Source organism: Aptenodytes forsteri, unplaced genomic scaffold (assembly GCF_000699145.1).
Source record: "Aptenodytes forsteri isolate BGI_AS27 unplaced genomic scaffold, ASM69914v1 Scaffold95, whole genome shotgun sequence".
Lineage (NCBI taxonomy): Eukaryota > Metazoa > Chordata > Aves > Sphenisciformes > Spheniscidae > Aptenodytes > Aptenodytes forsteri.
The window spans coordinates 997,526-1,003,429 of NW_008794624.1; positions in this window are offsets into that span (position 1 = coordinate 997,526).

Below are 5,904 nucleotides of genomic sequence, written 5' to 3' on the forward strand. Positions count from 1 at the left end.
CCAGAGGTCCCAGGCTTTTTTCTTTCCACCCCCCAAGGTCAATGTGTCCTTTCTCCTTCCAGTCAGAGAGGACAAAAGGGGCAGAGTTTGGCTCACAAGCTCCCCCAGCAGCATCGTGTCTCCTTGCTGCACCTCTCTGTGCACAATGGGCTGTTGTCTCTCCTCCTGCCGCCCACCCTCTCATGTCATCAGTCCATTTAATTATTTGCAGTCTGGCTGCCTTGGTCACAGTGGTCCAACCTCCCTCAACCCTGATGTCATCAGCTGGGTGAAGCTTTCAGGGAAATAATCCAATACTCTGTCCCCAGCAGAACAATTTCCTCTTAAAAAGTAATTCCCAAAATATAAATAGGAAACACCAGCTGGTGGGGCTAATCTTCAGTGGTGCTGAGCAGCTCTAAGACCCCAGGACCACCTGTGAGTGCTCAGCATCTTCTCAGACCAATTAGCAAGCCAAGGCATGAGCCAGTCAGAACTCCTCTATCAATTTGATCTGGAAAGTTCCCATTTAAACTGATGGAGAGGTGATGCTGCAAATTCTCCTCAATTATCTCCAAATGTTGTCAGCTTGTCTCTGCTGTGGACATAAAAGAAAACTTGATGGCTGCTCTAAAAGCAAAGATGAGATTGTGTGGGAGATGCTGGAGTTGCTATCATCAAGGGTTTTTAAAACAAGTGAAGGAAACAAGGTGGTAAAGGTCAGTTAGAGCTGCTTTGGAGGAGAAGATGGGTCAGATGTTCCTGAGGTCCCTTCCCATCCTGTCTGCTAGGGTCTGGTGAAGCTATCAGAGATGAAAGAAGATCTGCCAGCTGATATGAGCTAATGTAGTTCCACAGTGCCTGTGCTGGCTCCTCAGCAAGGTACTCCTGAGTGGTCTGAGAGTAGCGCCTTGCTTAGTGTTGGGGGTTTTGTCCTCTTAAAAAACCCTAATTCCTGGGAATAAATGCCCAAAAGTGCTCCTAGATGGAAGGCTGGGGTGGTGCAGGAGCAAGTCTCTGCCTGAATTAGGAGTGCTGCTGTGTCCCTGTGCTGGGGGATAGGAATGTCAGCCATGGGCATGCCTTTGCTGGAGATGTTCTTGGAAAGGCAGCAGGAATTGAAAGCATTTGAACTGCCTGTCCTGGGAGCATGGTCAATATTTACTGAAAGGGGTCAACTGCACTGACTGAATTTTTGAAAACACTCGAAGGCTGGTGGATGACTTCACCTGGTGGTGGTGGTAGGAAGGTGCCTTCTGGTCGGGGTGTGCATGTTTTAACCATGTGCTCTCCAGGCAGCTCTTCCTTATGATCATTTGTTTACAAGTTACCTTAACTGTAACTCCTGTTTGCTCTGATAGTCTCTTCAGTAGTTATGTTTTATTACCTGTGAATGACAGAGACAGACCCCAAACCCCTGAGTTTTGGCTCAGAAGTGATGAGGAGGGTTTAAAGCCCTTCCTAGTGCTGTGCATTATTTGGGTGCATCTCCCATGGCACTTGAAGTGTATGTGTTTATCTGCTTTGAGTCCTGGTACAAAGATATGGTGAGCAAGGGAGGGTGTATGTGTCCATCAGGGTTGTTCTTGTGAAGATTTCTGAGTAGTTTGGGAGAAACTCTTAATTGTACATTTTAAAACCTCCAAAACCAAGAATTTCAGAACTGCAGCTCTCCTGGCTTCATTAATGTAATAGGAGGCAACAGGTTTAACAAGCAGCTTCTCCTTGACAAATTCCACAGGTTACATGCCTGGAAAACACGGTGACTTATTATTAAATCAGGTTAAACTTTGCCAAGTATGTTGGAGTAAAACACTTATGCCCTCCACACGGAGACCTTCTTGCCTATCCCTCCCGCAAATCCCTCTCCCATAGTACCTGCTACAGCCCATGTCTGTTCCACCACATCCTTTGGGTCTCCTTAACAGTGATGCCTCTCCTGAGGTTTCAGGAAGAGTTTAAGATATTGAACATACCTAGCTCTGATTACAAATATAAGTGCCCTGCCAGTGTTTGTCGCTGCTTGCTGCAATGCTTTAGTGTCCTCTATGTGCTGGAAATAGTAAAGTAAGTAGGAAAACAGCCCATGATGCTTGGGGTAGCAGGTTTGTATTTTTTTTAAGCAGGAAATTGCCTTTTGGCCTTTGGGCCAAAGCATAAGCAATTTTTTTTCAGAGCCAAAATCCAGGCTCTAAAAAAAGGGGGACGGATGGACGTTTTCCTACCAGCAGCTGCTTGCAGCCTCCGTTCACCCCATGGATCACTGTATTCCGCAGCCTCATGGGAAGCAGTGGGAGGCAACAGCCACCTTTGGGGCAGCCTCACCTCTATGTGTAGTAAATAAATGATGATTAAAGCCTTCTGGTCAGTAAGGGGACGTAGTGATAATATTGGAGAGGGGAAAATTAAGTGTTTCACTGATGAGCCCAGACCCCACATTCCATCAGCTCCTGAGCGTGTGTAGCAGCAGCGGCTGCTTGATGGTGAGCACCGCGCTTTCCTTAGAGACTGGCTTAACAAGAAACTCCACTATTTTTTTTTTCTTTTTCTTGTCCCCCTTCACCATGACATATGCCAAAAACTGCTGACACGAGCCTAGAAAACAGCAAAGCGGGCTGTGCTAAGACTTGTTTGTATGTAGATTTGCCCCTCCTTGGCTTAAAGTGTTATTTTAAACAGAGATGATAAAACTAGTGCCAGAGTTTTGCAGACAAGGTGCCTTTCCTATCTGATTAAGACTAAATGGATATATTAAGTTTCTCCTTCTCTCTACTTTAAGGATAAAAAGCCCCTTGCAGAGCCCAGGCTTGTGCCACGGTGCCAGGGAGCTTTGCTTCTCAAGGGGAGAAGGGGCTTACCAGCGGACAGGTGCATGAGCATCCCATTCCTGGTGCTCCTCCTGAGTCACGACTGGTTATTTACTGCTCCTAGCTCTCCCCATGGTCCCCCATGACCGATACACCTCTGGCATCTAATGAGGCTTGTGTCTCAGCATGTGAGGATGTGGATAAACCCAGCTGTTTGGTGTCACACTCTGGGCAGAGGGAAGGTGGTAAAATAATTCCCCAAATTATGTGCCCTCACTTGGCCTCACCTCATCCCTTGGCCAAAGCCCGTTTCCCCCAGCAGTTTGTATGTGTGATGGCAGGGTCCCCCTTCCCTCGCCAACAGGGTGGCAGCAGATCCTGCTTGCTCAGAAAGGGGAACAGGGACCCCTGCAGCTGTGTCCACTCCTATCTTCACAAGGACAGAAATTCAGGGGGACTGGCCCAAGGGTACTAAGGGTTGCTCTACATGAACACCAGGCCATGAAGGCTTTTTTCAGCCCTGAGAATATATTAAACCCCACCCCCACCCCGATGTGCTTGCTCCTCTGCTCTGCACAGACTGTCCCTGGAGAGAAGCTGGAGAAATGGCTCCTGGGTGTCCCTGCCGGCAGGGGATGGCAGAGCACAGGGACCAGGTTGCCATCCCCTGCTGTGCCAGCAGCAGAGGTGAGTAAAGCAACAAGAATTTCCCTGTGTGTTTCCAAGGACTTTTCAGCACCCTGTGCATGCATGTGTATAACTACAGTAATTACCTCCCTGCTATCTCACTGTCCATCTCCACTAATACTTTATGTTCTGCATACATTTTGTTCAAGTGCCTGGGTCTGCCACAAAGCTCAGCAGACTTTTCCTATCGCTAACCTTCCTTGTTACCAATGTGCATCTTATTTCCACTTCTAGTTTCAACTTCCAGCTACCGGCCCATCTCGTGCCTCTGCAGCTTTGAACACAGGCTCTGAGCAGATGTCTCTGTTGGATGGAGCTGCTGTGTTTATCACCCTCTGTTCTGCAGTCCTCGGATGGGTTTTTCCCCCTCCCTTGCAGCCTCCTCGGTTATTCAAACAGCTTAAAAAGCTGATAGCAAATTTGGGATCATTTACACCTGGGAGCACCCATCCAGTTATCTATGTCCTGCATTGGTATTTCAGCTAACATTTCCACTTTCTTTGTGTTTAGCACCTTGCTATGCTGGTGTTCGTGGCCATTTCACGCTCTCCCAGTTTGCACAGGGAGCCTCCTGCCCGCCACCAGTGTGAGTGGCTGCACGTGTGGCTGATGGCACGACAGCCTTTGTGAGCAGTGACCACAAAACCAGCTCTTTTTTTTTTGGAAGGTGCCCTGGGTGCAAGTCCTGCCGAAACCCTGCTGTCCATCAGCCGCTTTGCCTCCCTTCTGGAAGGCAGCCAAGAGGCAAGTGAAAACATCCCACAGCTGGAGCTGCCCCCGCACATGCGGGTCCTCCTTGCACGGCTGCAGGATGCATCTGGACCACTCCGGTCTCTCTCACCCACTCAGTCCCCTTTAGGGATCATCAGCCGGGCCATCCAGCTCACCCCACACAACATCAGGAGAGTCCAGCCGCTCCTCCGACTGCAAACCCGGGTTGTGCAACCACCATGGGAGTGGGGTGGCCCTGCCGCGGTGGAGGGAGCCGCCCGCCCTCCCCTGCCTCCGCCAAAGGGCCGCGTTGCCTATAAATCAGGAGCAGGAGGGGCTTTCCCTGTGGCGGCAGCGGGACGGAGCACGGGCAGCCAAGGCCGGAAGGTAAGTGTCCCCAGGGGGCTGCGAAGCCTTTCCATCCCTCCCTGCCCCACGCAAGCACCCCACAGCTTGAGACTTCTGAGGTTAGCTGCTGTGAATACTTGCAGGGACAGTATGGAAAGTGTGGCAGCAACAGGGACGGGATGGCCGAGGCAGTGTTTCCTGGATGTTATTTCTAGCTTCTCTGCAAAGGGGTAGGGAATTAAATAGCATACGTAGCTGGGAGATGTTTGTGGTATAAGTTAAATCCCACCATGCAAAAAATTAAAAAAAACCAAAACAGTTAACAATGAGCAGCTTATGCTAACGCTTTCTTCATTTAAAGAGGAAAAAGTCCAATTTTCATTCCAAACTTGGAAAGCAAAGTATTCATTAGGTGTTGCCTTTCTACTGAAAGTCGAAGCTGTTCCTGGGTAATTTGGTGTTTTGTAGGCAAAAAAAAACCCAAAACAAAACAACTGCCTGTAACCCCATTTTTCTACTGAAAACTTTTTTCTGGCAAATACACCATCCCCTGTGTCTGGTGGAAGCTGAAAGCGCTTCTTGGGCAGAGAAGCCAGTGCCACCTGGCCATAGTGCCGTCCCAGTACACTGGGTTAATAACTCAGCCGAGCAGGGCTCTCCCCACCAGTGCTGGGGTTAAACCAGGGATTGCAACAGCCTCCCAGGGCACCTGTGTGGTGGTCCCTGCTCTGGCAATGCCCAGCTCAAGCCACGGCATCTGGCCATCATCCCTTGTTTCATTGCCCACCACTACCAGGGAGGGTTTGGGTCTACAATCCTGCAGCCCTGGGAGCCTCGTAGGGCTGGACATTTGAGCCCTGGGGTCAAGCCGTTTGCAGCCTGCAACAGTCTGTCTGTCCAGCCCAGACCTCCCCAGCAGGGCAGCTTTGGAAGACAGACACAAAAGTATCCCTAAAGCCAAGGTGTGCTGCAGCCACAGCCCCTCCACCGGCCTTGGTGGCCATGTCAAAGTCAGCAGCATCTTCCCTGGGGACAGGGAACAGGACCACAGTCAGTGATGCTGAGGCTGAATAGTCCTGATGCACGTTTGTTTTTTTTCTTTTCTACGAAAGGCAAGGGCAGATCTCAAAAGATAAAATACAAATATTCACGAGACTGATAAGGAGAGAGAGTTTAAACACAACTTGTAAATAAAAACTGGCAGTGATTTGTGGCTTAACTACATACTTCCAAAGCAAGATTCCAGGTCAACTGCAGGGTTTTGAAAGCAGCCTGGTGAGCATGCTGTAAAAGTGGATGGATTTATTTAAAAAAAAAAAAAGAAAAAATAGGAGAAAATTAAGATTTAAAGCCATTTAATCTAACTTGTAAA